The 14,350-nt window shown below is 46.4% G+C and overlaps 2 long non-coding RNA genes across 2 annotated transcripts; one reads left to right on the top strand and one right to left on the bottom strand.

The window, feature by feature from the left end:
* Positions 1 to 4,126: 4,126 nt before the first annotated feature.
* On the bottom strand, positions 4,127 to 4,743 carry LOC121133477. Its single transcript, XR_005870331.1, has 2 exons — positions 4,420 to 4,743; positions 4,127 to 4,311 (listed from the first exon to the last, which is right to left on the bottom strand). It is a non-coding gene; the product is annotated as an uncharacterized LOC121133477 (long non-coding RNA).
* Positions 4,744 to 4,831: 88 nt separating this feature from the next.
* LOC121133478 lies at positions 4,832 to 5,326 on the top strand. Its single transcript, XR_005870332.1, has 2 exons — positions 4,832 to 4,959; positions 5,135 to 5,326. It is a non-coding gene; the product is annotated as an uncharacterized LOC121133478 (long non-coding RNA).
* The last annotated feature ends 9,024 nt before the right edge of the window (positions 5,327 to 14,350 follow it).

The raw sequence follows: 14,350 nt of genomic DNA, 5'->3' as shown, positions 1-14,350 counted from the left end.
ATACCAAGTCTCACTCAACAGTTTTACAGATGATAAAATCAAGGAAGAGAGTTGAAATAGGGAAGCTGATGTCTATGTGAACTGAGCCAGGGTCTGGCCGGCTAGTCTTCATTCCCATCAGTCCCCTGCAGATTTACAAAACTGTCCTTACAATTTACCTGCCTCTGTCTTGTCTTCAGCACCCCGTAGGGATAAAACAGAGGGAGCTTGAATAAAACCTCAAAATAGAATCTTCTTGAAATAGAACACCTAAGCTGGGCATGGTGGCTGACACAGATAATCCTGCCCTTGGAAGGCTAAAGCAGAGATCACCACCATGAGTTCCTGGGCTACAGAGTGAATCCCAGGCCGGCCTAGGCTAAAGAGTAAGACTTTGTCTCAAAAAAGAAAACAATGAAGCAAAAGAAAGAATTAGGAACAGATTATGCAAGTAGATTCTGTACGGTGCTGTTTGGGGCAGCCCCTTCTGAGACATAAGGGCATGTTGGAAAAGGAGACGATTCAAAAGGAATGCCTGCCTGCCTGCCTGCCTGCCTGCCTGCCTGCCTGCCTGCCTGCCTGCCTCCCTCCCTCCCTCCCTTCCTTTCCTTTCCTTTTGTTTGTTTTTGAGACAGGGTTTGTCTCTGTAGCCCTGCCTGCCCTGGAACTAGCTCTGTAGACCATGCTGACCTTGAATTTAGAGATCTGCCTGCCTCTACCTCCCAAGTGCTGTGATTAAAGGCATGTGCCACCACTGCCAAACTGGGAATGCTTTTCTAAGTGGTGTGGCTACACATTGTGCTGGGCCCTGTGGTATGTGATGGTATATTCCAGTAAAGGGACCATAAGACACTAGCCCTGTCCTCACATTGTTCCCAAGCTAGAGAGGTCATGTGACATGTACCAGAAACGCAGACAACAACCAGTACAAGGCTCCGAGGGTAAGCCTGCTATCTCTAGGTGTTCCTAGAGGGCCATAGATAAGCATGAGGAACTTTTGGAAGAGCAGTAGAAAATTCTAGAAGATGCTGAAGAGATTTGGACTGAAAGAGAAAGACCTAGAAGGTGCTGAGTGTCCTCGGGGACAGGGGACTGGGTTACATCCGGGCTTGAAAGCTTTTGTCATTTTTCCAATCATTTAAAGAATCAAGAAAAATGCAGAAGAATCTAGTGCAAACCTATAATCCCAGTACTCAGAGGCTGAGAGAGCTGGAGCTTGAGGCCAGCCTGGGCTATATAGTGAGGCACCATCTCAAACAAACAAATAGCAACAAACTAGAAGGGAAAATTAAAGATGAATAAAGAAGAATCCGTGTCTGCTTGTGAGTTGTAGAGAACAGGTAGCCAGATCTGATTCGGGGAACCTCTCGCCCATTTCTGACCTAGGGGCAAAATAGAAGCTGGTCTGGGGAAGTAGACTGAGGATAGACCTTTCTGGGCACCCAAGTCCAGTATAAAATAAAATCTAGTTTTGTTCTGAATCCAAGTGGGAGGTTGGACTCTATGATATCTAGTGTGGGTATGTGTGTAGGCCAGAGGTTAACGTTGGGTGTCTTTCTCAATTGCATCTCACCTTGTATATTGAGGAAGGATCTCTCACTTGAACCCAGGGTTTGCCAATTTGACCCTAGTCAGCTAGCCAGCTTGTTCTAGAGTTCTCATCACTGCCTCCTGAGTTCTGAGATTACAGAAGGGCTGCCACGTCTGCCTAGCATTTAGGTGTGTGTTGAGGATCTCCATCTCCTGGGATCTATAATATTTGGATATCCCTAGACTAGACTCCTTCCAAGACAGTGGCTATCAAGACCCCAGGGAGGGTGTGTGCCTTTACCGAAAGGGAAGGACTGAGGGGGGAGAGGCTGGGGTTGGGGTGAGGGGTGGAGCTTGATCTACCTAAAAGACTTGCAAGAGAGATGTCAAGTAGACCACTGACATCAGGACCTTGAGCTGAAGCTGAAGCTGGCGGAGGTATTTTCAAGAGCAGATTAGTCAAGTTCCTTCAGGAAGGAATGTAGAGGCAGGAGTAGCTGAGCCTCACACAGAGGATCAAGAGAGCCAGAGAAGCGGGGGACACACACAGCAGGCTGCCTGTCGAAAGCCAGGAGGAGGGTGTCATTTCAGAAGGGGGGTAACTGTGCCCAGCACTGCTGAGACCCAGAAGATGAGTCCTGGGGGCGGGGTGCAGGGAGACCTGGTCATTAAAGAGGACTCTAGTGGCCTCACTGCCAGCAGCTTCAGTGGCAAAGTGGGTGTGGAGTCACAGAGGAAAAGGGTGACGTCAGCAAGTCTTCAGAGACACTCTAACCTTTGCATAACGGCTGAAACGAAGCATTAGTCATAAAGATGAGGGATGGGACTAAGCAAACTCGTACCGGGTACCTACTATGTCCCAGGCACAATGTCAAGGTCTGAGAATACAAAGAGGGGAGGCAGGCCTGAATGACCACACTCCAGGACTCTCAGCCCAGAAGGGTAGAGACAAGAGGATCAGCAGCAGGATGCCACAGCCTATGGCTCAGGACCAGGAGCGCAGAGCTGGTACTGTGCGACCCCGTGCTTGCAGATATGGAGAGAGAAAGAGAAGCCTGGCTCAGCAGTGGGACAGAGACTTCCAAAAACCACAAAGTTGTGAAAGAAAGGAGGGGGTTAGAAATAGGTTGTGGTCAAATGTGACCTCACAGAGCAGAAGGGAGCTATCTATACAAGATGAATTGGAGGGGTAAAGCTGCTGGGAGACAGTACTTTGCTCTAGAGCAGTGGTCCTCAACCTTCCTAATGCTGCGACCCTTTAGCACAGTTCCTCATGTTGTGGTGACCTCAACTAAAATCATTTTTGTTGCTACCTCCTAACTGTAACTTTGTTACTGTTATCAGAACCATAATGTAAACATCTGATATGCTACCTCGAAAGGGGTCGTGACCCACAGCTGGAGAACCACTGCTCTACAATACCACTTCTAGCTGAGTGTAGATGTGCTCCCTTGCTATTCCAGGGTTTGGGAGGCAGAACAGGAGGGTCAGGAACTCTAAGTCGTCTTCAGCTAAATAATGAGGCCAGCTAGGGCTAAAGACTCTGTGAAGCAAGCGTGTGTGTGTGTATGTGTGTGTGTGTGTGTATGTGTGTGTGTGTGTGTGTGTGTGTGTTTGGTGGAGGAAAGGGAGGAAGGCGAGGGAAGGAGAGAAAGAGAGAGAGATTTCTAAAGGGAGGAATACATGGAAAACAGCATGGATCCACCAACTGCATCCCAAGTACTGTATTAGTTTCTGTATTTAATCCCTGTATTTATTTGGGAACTGGGAGGCAGACCCCCCATAGTCAAAGAGTATATATATATATATATCAAACAAACAAACAACAACAAAAGTCAACTATAGGGCCCCACATAATGGAAAAACTCCTAGTAGTTGTCCTCTGACTTCCATGTACGTGCTATGGTGTGTGCACGCTCCTGGTTCCCCCACACACAAAACAAATAATAAATAAATAAATGGAGGTTGTGAGAGTCAGGGGGCTGAAGATTCTAATAGCTTGTGGGGTGTTGGTGACGCATGCCTTTAATCCCAGCACTTGGGAGGCAGAGGCAGGCAGATCTCTGTGAGTTCAAGGCCAACTTGGTTGACAGCAAGTACCAGGACAGGCTCTAAAGCTATACAGAGAAACCCTGCCTACTCCCCTCAGCCCCCAAAAAAAGATTCTAACAGCTAGGGCGGGGGTGGCAGGGAGGAGGAAGGGCTGCATGGGAGGATGGGAGGACTCCTTTCTGTGAATGGACTGATGTGGTGGAGAGCCCTGAGCAGAACCAAGGGGAAGTGTGCACGGGGACTCAAGGTTCCAGCACCAGTGGCAGTGGCACTCTTCATTAGATCGTCAGATCCAGGAAAAGGTGTGGGTTTAGAGAGGCTTTGCTCTTAGTTTTGAGCAAATTGAATTGAGGCGTCTCCAGGACACCAGATGGAAAAGGCCTGGGGGAGTCAGAAATAGATTAGGAACTCGAGAGGCAGATCCAGGATGTCCACACAGGGGAGGAGATGCTGTATGGTCCAGATGATGTCCCTGTTGTTGGAGACCTGGATGGTCCGTAAGGCCTGGGTTTGTGAATCAGCTCTGAGAATAACAGAAGTTAGAACTCATATATAGCTCGCATAATTTATTACTACAGTAATGCTTTATTTTTAAACTTTTGTATCTATATTTTTATGTGTGTTGATGTTTGCCTCTGTACATGCATGTGCGCCATGTGTGTGCGGTGCCCTTAGAGGTCAGAAGATTATGTGGGATCCTCTTGAACTGGAGTTACAGGCAGCAGCGAGCTGGAAACCAAATGGAGTCGTCTGCAAGGACAGCAAGTGCTCTTACCCACTGAGCCATCTCTCCAGCCCCTGCTTTGTTTTGATGGCGACTCAGAGATTTAGGCTAGCAGGGATCATCTGGTCACTTACCTTAACAGTCTTACCAGGAGATACACTTGTGACTGACCAGCTGGGAACCAGAGGACCAGTGCCAGTAGCTCTTCTAGGTACACAGGCAGATCCAAATCCCCATTTAATAGATGACAAAAACAAGTCTGTAAGAGAGGCAAGCCTGTCTCAGCCCACAGTAGTGTTAGCAGTGGGAAGCAACTTTGGTTGAACCAGCTGGGGAACTCCAGGCCTGCAGCGGAACCTGGCGCCAGAGGCCCATTGGAGTGGCACAGGAGGGAGGAAAGGCACTTCAGGTTCAAGCTGCTAGTTTTGCAGAGTGTAAAATTACTGCACAAGTCCTAGAGAATAAACAGAGTTAACACCCCATTAAATACAATGGACTTCCGCTGTGTGCGCCAGACGTGCGAGGACTGAAACTAGCTGAGCAGGAGGGAAATGTATCACACCCGCTGCCTTCATGCTTCCAAAGAAGAAAAATCCAGAGCAGGGGCAAGAAAGCGCCGGCAGCGACTCTGCAGGCTCAGGGCTGAGGACCCGGTAATGAAGTCTTTCTGGAAGGTAGGAAGGGCTGTGTGCAGTGTGCTATTTTTAAACCTGCTGTAGTGGCAGTTGTATTCCTGCCCTGGCACTTTCTCTTGTGAAGGAGGGGCTCGGGGGAACGCAGCCAGGAATTTAGATGCTATTTATTGTATTTCCTTTTATCAGTCAAATGATTTTCTTATTTCCCACGTAGATAAAGATCTTGTGCTCACAGCTTCGGCTTGTTGACCTTGTCAGGACTGCTGTGCTGTCTGGAAATTGGTCCCAGAGAGAGAAAAGGGCATTGTTGTTAGGGGCTGCTTGGTGGATTGGGTTTTCGGTTCTCCCAGCAGAAAGGAGCTCAGTTTGCCAAATATAAATAAATAAAAACCTTCTCCTCAAAACAGAAACTGATTGTCTTATGTTTCTTTTTTCTCTTGCAAAACTGAAAGGTTGTCCAATAAGTTTGCTTCAGTAGCCGTGTGCACCTGGCTTTTTAGGAGCGCGCACGCGTACACACACACACACACACACACACACACACACACACACACCTCCTTCTCTCTCACCACACTCTTCTTCTCTCTCCCTTCCTTCTTTTTCTCTCCCCCCATTCCCCACTCTGTCTCTTTTCTCTCCTTTTCCTTTTCCTCCCCCTCTCCCTTTCTCCCCCCCACCCCCAAACACACAGCGAATCGGCTCTGGCAGTGTTGTAGAGCCTCCTCCTTGGCAGGAAACAGGGCAGAGGGGCGGGGACCCCTCTGTCTGGGTTGCCAGCTCCGGGCGGTGGAGATGCCAGGACGCCTGAGCTGAGCCATGGCAGCTTCCACTCTGCTGGAAGCCTCTGGGAGCCAGCCAGGCCTCTGCCAGCTCCTTCCAGGGGCACAGTGAGGCCGCAGGGCTGCCTCTCGGCCGGAGGCCTCCTCATGGGCACTCTGCCCCTATTGTCTCGCCTGGCTTGGGGCTGCGGGCCAGGTTCGCAGGCAGAAGTCAGCGCCACTGCCGCTCACCTCGGAACTAGCTCAGCAGATGCTGAGGGAGGCTGGAGTTTTATTGCAAATCCTCATTTTTGGCTGGCTCACAGCTACAGAACATCAAAAGAACCAGCTAGTCTGAGGGCAGCCAGCGCCTTGCAGGCTCGCAGTGTGAAGAGTAAGGAGGTGCAGGTCTCCAGGACGCTACAGTGAGCCCACTGAGGTTTTAACGGAGACCAGCTTTCCAGACCCCTGGGGTCCTTTCCCTCCACCGCGGTGCTTCCTGGTTGGGACGGCAGAGGGCGCTCCCTCCTCTGACAGCACTGAGACCCAGCCTGCCTTCCCACACATCTGGAAATGGGCTCTACCACTCTTAAGAAATACCAGAGAGTCTGTGTGAGATGTGCTGGCACCGGAGTACGCACGCATACACATCACAGATTCCACTTTCTCATGAGTTAGATTTCCCGTGAAGAGCGCCTGTGGAATGTGGGGAATTTGCCTTGCCAAGGCGGCCAGCACATCCTATTCTTGGGCTTGTCTGGCCCCCGGTTGTAATGCTTGGATGGACCACCTCTGGTCTGAAGCCTTTGCCCTCCACTCCCACATGGAGTGGGGAAGAAAAAAGGAGACCTCCCAGATCTTTTCCTCAAGGGAAGAAAATTAAAAACGTTGAGTGCTGACCTTATAGGCCTTCAAGATGAAAGCAGATGTGGAAGTCCAAGACAGGGTCTTCCTAATTACAAGAGATTAGGAATGCCAAAGTGACAAGCCAAGGATGGAGGAGTGAGGGGCTGAAGCCAGCCAAAAGCCCTAGTTGCTATTCTGAGGCTGCACCCCAGACTCCTGAAGGCTGCATGCATTTAAATGTTCACATTTTCTGCAGAAGCCAGAAATCTCCACTTCTCTTGGCCAAACAACACATCAGTCTAATATGGTGTGGGAGAAATATGTTACATTCTTTTATGAACAGAATGTTAACATCACCCAGAATCAATATTTATGTCCAAGAACACAATGAACTTCAGGGACAGACAAGCAAGCTGAGACTCAGGCATCCCAGAGTTCTTCCTGGAAGACTGGGGTTGGGTCCCTTCCTGGCTCCACAGTCCTCTGGTCTCTTGGGATTGTAAGAAGAAACCAGAGCAAGCAAAGCAGGAACCAGTGATGAGGTCCCGGATGTGAGGCAGCATGGGCAGCATCCGTAGGCAGGTCAGGGCCTCCTCCTGTCAAGTGAGGAGAGGGCCAGGGTTGCATCCGGCCTTTCCTGCTGATTTCAGACTAGGTGCCGACAGAACAGAGGGACACCCGGAAACTGACGAGCAAGAACTGGAGGGAAATGCTGCTGCTCCCTCATAGGTGTTCTTCTTGGATCAGGCAATTACTTTCAGGTGAGGCAGGGACTGGGAAAGAGGCCTACTGCTATCAAATGTCTTTGTTTGTTCCCTCACATTGATTTTTTTTTTTAACTTTTCTTCCTCTGGAGACAGCTCAGAGCCCGGAGTCAGCTACTTGCTCCCTGCATGTAAAATCTTTACCTAATTAAAACAAAAACAAAGGCCTTTCCCAGAAGATTTTGTGTTTCCCAGCAACATAGAATCTTAAAATGGGAGCTTCCTCTCCACCCTCTCCAATGTGAGGACTCAGTGGGGCCTCCTTTTGCAGAGCAAGCTGGTCCTCTTCGTTTTCAGATGAGGCGCTGAACGCTAGTGCTTGCAGAACAGTACTGGTCTCTCATTAGATACCTGGAGCTCATTACTGCACATCCTGCAGCAGTCTTCAGTGCCTTAATCGTAGGCATGATCATCAGGAAAGATCCCTTGGTTTAGGGGGAAGATTAAGGAATGGTTAATCTTGGCCCAATTTAGTTGTGGGTCAAGTCCTCAGAGTGAAACCCCTCTTTGCAGGTGCACAATTGATCATTTTTTTGTACTCTCTAGACTTTCCTAGGTGCTGTTAGTTGTTGCAGTGTGTATGGTTTGTCCTGTTTTGTTTTGTTTTGTTTTTTTCACCCAGTTCTTTACTATTTTGAGACAGGGTCTCACCCTGTAGTCCTGCTGGCCTGAACTCACTATGGAGAGCAGGCTGGCTTTGAACTCTGAGATCATCCTGCTTCTGCCTCTTAAATGTTGGGATTAAAAGCCTGTGCCACAATGCCCAGCTTTTCATTCAGTTCTTACAGACGAACAGTAAATATCCCAATCACGTTTGCTATAAAATCAGTCAAGATAAACAGATACTGCCATGCCAGAAGGAAGTCTAGTGTGTTCTTTCCAGATGCACGGCTCCCTTGCTTAATCTCTGGCATGAAACCTACGCAAGTACATTCTGTAACCACTACAGAGAGGCCGGCTGATTTAAGAAAGCTGCCTCCGTCCACATGCTCTTGTGGTGTTAGGGAAAGGGAAAAATAGTCAAGGCAAAGCATAGAACATGACACCTTTACCCAGGGGTGGCAGAGGTTGGTAGGTGACTTTGCCTAAGCTTCCTCTAAGTCAACCCCATGTCCAAACTTACCCTTCCAGCACTAGTCCATTAATAGAGATGCCTCCTTAACACTCACAAAGACCCCTTCTTCCAGTCACTTCCTTCTGCCCCAGCCTGCCTTCCTCTAAGTTCTCCAGCTCCGTACGTGGGCCCTACCCACCAAAGTGTCTCTTTCCATCTCTCCCACCTCTAATTCATGCTGTTTTGTTCTTTCTTTACCTTTATTTGGGATTACAGACATTCTCCACTATGCCCATCTTAGTCATGTTATTTAGTGCTTTGTTAGGAAGCCCAAACATGTCTGTATTCCATATTTTTAATATTTTGATAGCTATATTTCAATGTAGTGGATTTCTTAACTTCTTGTTGTTTTGAGACAGGATCTTGCTATGTAGCCCTTACAGGCTGGGAATTCACTCTGTAGACCAGACTGGTCTCTAACTCAGAAAGATCTGCTTGCCTCTGCCTCCTGAGCGCTGAGATTAAAGACATGCTACCATGCCTGGCTAGTTTTTGTTTTTTAAAATGTAGCTGAAAACATTGCTTTTAGAAGGACTGGCTCACAGCCTTCACTGCATCGCCACTGGGATACACGACAGGAAAAAATGGCTATGAACTTCTGAGCTGGTTTATTGTCTTCTGATGTTACTGCTTTGCAAAAACAGCTGTGGTTGTTTTTTCCTCTGCTACCAATTAAAAGTAAAGTCCCTTAGCATGGCATCTGACGCTCATTACAGCCTCTTTGCCTAACACTTCACCATCGGCAGTGCTGGGGAGTACTGAGACCCTGCACATTGCTGTGCGAGTGCTCCATCACAGAGCTACCTGGCTGTTTCTGGTTTCTTTAAAAAACAACAACAAAACTACCTTGCTGTAGTACCCAGCTTAAAGTTGTTATACTGGCCGGGCATTGGTGGTGCACGCCTTTAATCCCAGCACTTGGGAGGCAGAGGCAGGTGGGTCTTTGTGAGTTGGAGGCCAACCTGGTCTACCAAGTGAGTTCCAGGACAGCCTCCAAAACAATACAGAGAAATCCTGTCTTGAAAAAGCAAAAAAAAAAAAGTTGTTATACTGGTAAAGCTCTTTTTTAGACAACCATTGAAACCTTCCTTTGTATTTTCCAGAACGCTTGGTTCACAGCTTGTTTGATCACTTATCGGACCCCACTGTAGTCTTTGTAGTTTTCTTTTTTTTTAATTTATTGTTGTACTATGAACTAGCTCCCGGAGGAGAGGGATTTCCTCCACTTTTCACCCAAAGCACAGAGAAATGTTCGAATGGAATGAATGACTACATCTAAAACATTCGTTCTCCCAAGTGGTGAGTAAAATCCAGTGACCATGCTAGTCTGCCTTAAAAAAAAAAAACCCGAGAACTTCTTTTCATAAATAGAAGGCTACTTAAAGCATCCACCAGCCTGGAGATAAATAGGTTATCATCTCACATTCCATTGCACAGGCCCAGCTGACGTGAGGAGGGCAAAACCATCTCAGGAGCCATTTGCTCTGGGCTGCATCTCCCATGTCTTCTCATATTACCCTTCTTTCAATGATGCCAAATATATTTCTGGCCAGTCTCCCCGGCTCACACTTCCCATTGCTTCCCAGCCTTTTCTAGCCATCAGCTTATGGTATGATTTTCATATCCTACAACACTCAGCTGCTTTTGGCTAATCTTAAACAAAGGCAGACACAAGGTTTTAAATTTTCTTTTCCTAAGGAGCTTGAGGAATTAAAAAGGAGACCCATTCCTTAATTTCATAGTTCAGTGAGCAGCTCAAGAGAGCCTACGTGCGTGTATGCACTGAGCATGGAAGGAATGCTAGCAAACAGTGACCTGAAGTTAGAAGCTCAGGGAAAACCACAGGCTTTTAAGAGCTGAAAGGAACTTTTTTTCAACTGATAGTAGAGATTTAAGCCAGCTGCTCAGGGATAATCTCAAGTTTAACTAGTCTAAAACACTTTCTTTTTGTTGTGTTTTTAAAACAGTATCTCACTATATAATTTACCAAAGCTGACCTCAAACTCTCTTTCTAGCCAAGGATGACCTTGAACTTTGGTCCTTTGGCTTCAACTTCCAGAGAGCTGGGATTATAGGTATCCACTACCACATGCAGTTTATGTGGTGCTGGGATGGAGCCCAGAACTTCATGCACAAGGCTAGCACTCAACTCCGACTTACACCCCCAGTCTGAAACAGAATTCTTGATCTTTCCTTCACAACATTTTGACTCTTAAGTCTGCCATCTCAGGTAATAGCACCCTGTCCTTGGCCCAAATGCTAAAGCCCCAAAACTAGAAATGTGTGTGTGTGTGTGTGTGTGTGTGTGTGTGGTATTGCTGGGGTTCAAATTCAGGGCTTGGGCATGCTAGGCAAATGCTTTACTACTGAGTCATACCCATGGAATAATTTGATTCTTTATTTACATACAATCCCTTAGCACCTTGGGTCCATTATAATCCTGTCTCAAAACAAAACAAGTTCCACAAAAATAACAAAAAACCCTTCTTGATCTAGTTGCATAACTCTGCAACTTACTTATTATCCCATCCCCCCAGCCTTCATTTACTTAACTATAAAATGGTTATAATATAAAGCTGTGGTAGGAATTAAATGATAAAATTCATATGAAAAGCAGAACAGACTGCTACTTGCTTTATAGTGTGTCTAGCTACTGTTTCTTTTTTGTCTGAGTGTTCTGTACTCTATGACAGGCCCTATTCTAAATGTTGTATATGGATAACTAGTTTAACCCACATAAAAACTCTTCAGTTCACATGTTAGCAGCACATATATTAACATGGGAACAGTACAGTGAGAGCAGGGCCCCTGCACAAGAGGTGACATAGGAACCTGTAAATCATTCCATAAACAAGCAAACAAAATAAACTACATGAGGGTGAGAGTGTAGCTCAGCAGTAAAGGTTTGTCTAGCGTGCCTGAGACGGGACATGTTGAGAAGGAGGGGTTCAGGAGGAGTGAGTGGGAGGGGATGAGAGAGGATATCTGGGTGACAGTGACCAAATTGTATTCTAGATTTATATAAAACTGTCAAAGAAGTTAAAAAATCAATTTCTTTCTTTCTTTTTTTTTTTTCAAGACAGGGTTTCTCTGTATTGTTTTGGAGGCTGTCCTGGAACTTGCTTGGTAGACCAGGCTTGGTCTCGAACTCACAGAGATCCATCTGCCTCTGCCTCCGGAGTGCTGGGATTAAAGGCGTGCACCACCACCGCCTGGCTTAAAAAATCAATTTCTTGTATACAGGTGTTTTCTCTTCATGTATATCTCTGCATCAGCTGCATGGCTGTTGCTCAAGACCAGAAGGTGCCAGATTCCCTGAGACTAGTTATATGTGGTTGTGAGCCACCATGTGGGTGTTGGGAGCTGAACTGGGGTCTTCTGGAAAAGAGTTTAAAGGAAGATAGTTATCTCAGGGCTGGGGAGAACATTCCTAGCACCATGTACAAGCACTGGTGTGATGGTCATGTCTGGAACCTTAGCTTTGGGAAGAGGGGAAAGACAGGTATATTCAGAGCATGCAGGCCAGGTTGCTATGTTGGAACCCAGCATGATCCTGAGAACAATAAATTGTGATATAGACAGGGCTTCCATGTCTGTCTTTTGGCATACTTCTCCTTTGTGTGTGTTTTTTTTTTTTAATGAGAGACACACTTCTTACTTAAGTAATTTTTTTTTTTTACTTCGTTTTGTTGAATCCAATCCAACCTAACCCAACCCAATCAATTAGTAAGTTCTGGGCTCAGGAAGTGATAGGTCCTATCTAAAATAAAAAAAAAAAAAAGCAGTGGAGGAAGACTCTGTCCTTGACCTTTGGCCAAAACACACACACACACACACACAGACACACAGAGTTACTTTCTCATTTGAAATTCTTATTTTGAGATGTCCTATGTCAGAGCTACTTAAGTACATGTCTGTCCTTCCTAGTAGTCTTCATCACACATATTTAACTTTTATTATGTGAACATGTGTTTTGTCTGCATGCATATCTGTGCACTACCTGAATGCCTTGTGCTGAGGAAGCCAGATGTCAGGTCACCTGGACCTGGAGCTACAGACAGATGTAAGCCACTGTGTGGGAGCTGGGAATCTAACCCTTCTGGAAGAACAGCCAGTGTGTGCTTTTAACCACCAAGCCATCTTTCCCAGAAACACACCTTAAGAACACTTCTGTAGCCCCATGCTATACACTAAAGTGAAGTGGGGAGCTGCTCTTGTGAGTTGGCTGTAGGGTACGGGTAACATGTAGAAGACTGTATCAGTTTCACAGCTCTCACCGATCCAGCGCTGCAGACATTCAGAAAAACCTTCAGGAATCTGCTCAGCCAGTTCTTCACTTCCCAGTGCCATCCCTGTGTCTTCTGGCCTCTTTTCGGAACTGACAACCCCGTTTCTGGCCAGTCTCTCCAGACACATGTTCCCATGAGACCATTTCTCGTTCATGTTCATCTGATAATTCTGACTCTCAACCCCTCTTCCATGAGCTGGCATGTGAGCTAGTGTTTATATATGTAGGCATTTTAAAGTTTACATCTGAGTGCAGGTTTTGTGAAAAAGGAAGACAACAACTCAAAGAAAAAGGCCCTGACTTGGAAGTCGTGGTGGTGAGGCAGGAAACATTTCAGAGGGCAGGGAGTAGTTCTAGCTTTTCCACCAAACAGTCCTTCATCATCCCCGCCCTCAGGGAGCCACCACCCTGGTGCAGAGCAGTTAGAGAAGTGTTCTATCTGGGCAAGCATTACCACCTGTTTCTGTTGACTTTTACCAAGCCTGGTCACCAGCTGTTGAGGCTCAGAGAGAAGCTAAGGTATGAACAGGAAATGCCAACTCACAGTGAAATCAGTTTGTTTCCCAGCTATTTGGAAAAAACCAGTAGAGTTCTAAGAAGTATATGGTTATTTTCTACTAGTGAAGAAACAAAGGACAGTGTATCATCCATTAACATATGAATTTCTGTTGTCCACTCCATGTTCCTTTCTTCCTCTCCCTTACTAAAACGTCTAGTATTGAGCAATAATGTCCACACAGTGATGATGTTTCTAGGATTCTTTAATAGCCAGCTATAATGAGGTGACTGGAAGTGTTGAGTGTGATTTCCAGGGAAATTGGGGAAATCAGGCCTGCTGGTTTGTCCTTGCCTCTATCCTCATGCTGCCAGGAATTTCAAAGGGATGGCTGTTGGCCAAGTAGCTATGCTGGAACACAAGGTGACCTTGAGAGATACACTATGTGTGGTACAGATAGGAACCCCTGTATCAGTCTTGGACTGGCTTCTTTTGGCATACTGTTTCATGAGAGAGACACACTTCTATTTAAGCCACTGTTGACTTGGGTTTCTGTTAAATGTAACCAACCAAGTCCTAACTCTGACACTGTGATGATTCTTGGCACTTTTGAAAATATGGCGGTGATTTCTCTTACCTAATTCTTGCCTTCTAAGAAAGCAGAGGCACCGCGATGTCAGAAGGGGAAGCCTGAGGTGTCACAATGCAAGACTTGCCCAGTGCCACACCTGCCTGGCCTCTGGGAGGAGGGTGGGCTCTGGAAGCCATGGCTGCTTTATCCTGAAGATTTCAAAAGTATGGCAGAAACTCACAAATCTTTAAAAATATTTTGATTAGTAAGTGTGGTTATTTTTAAAAAGCAGGGATTTAAGCACAACATTTCTTCAGTCAAAAGATGAACTAAACAAGGGACTTCAGAGTCACTGACTTAAAAACATCCTTCAAGTTGCCTCCAGAATACTACTGCCATATAAAATGAATCAGGACTCACTGTATTGTTCTAATGCACACTGAAAGAGCTACACTGTCAAACAGGTGAAGACACATTCTGAATAAGCAATTAGTAAAATGAATGTGTGATGGCTCTAAAAACCTAACAGCCTTGATTAATGGAGAGCTGACAAAGTGTTTCAGAGGAAAAGCAGAAGCAGAACTTTTTAGTTA

The sequence above is a fragment of the Mesocricetus auratus genome, unplaced genomic scaffold (genome assembly GCF_017639785.1).
Source record: "Mesocricetus auratus isolate SY011 unplaced genomic scaffold, BCM_Maur_2.0 Super-Scaffold_100022, whole genome shotgun sequence".
Lineage (NCBI taxonomy): Eukaryota > Metazoa > Chordata > Mammalia > Rodentia > Cricetidae > Mesocricetus > Mesocricetus auratus.
This window is presented reverse-complemented; position numbering and strand designations above follow the sequence as displayed.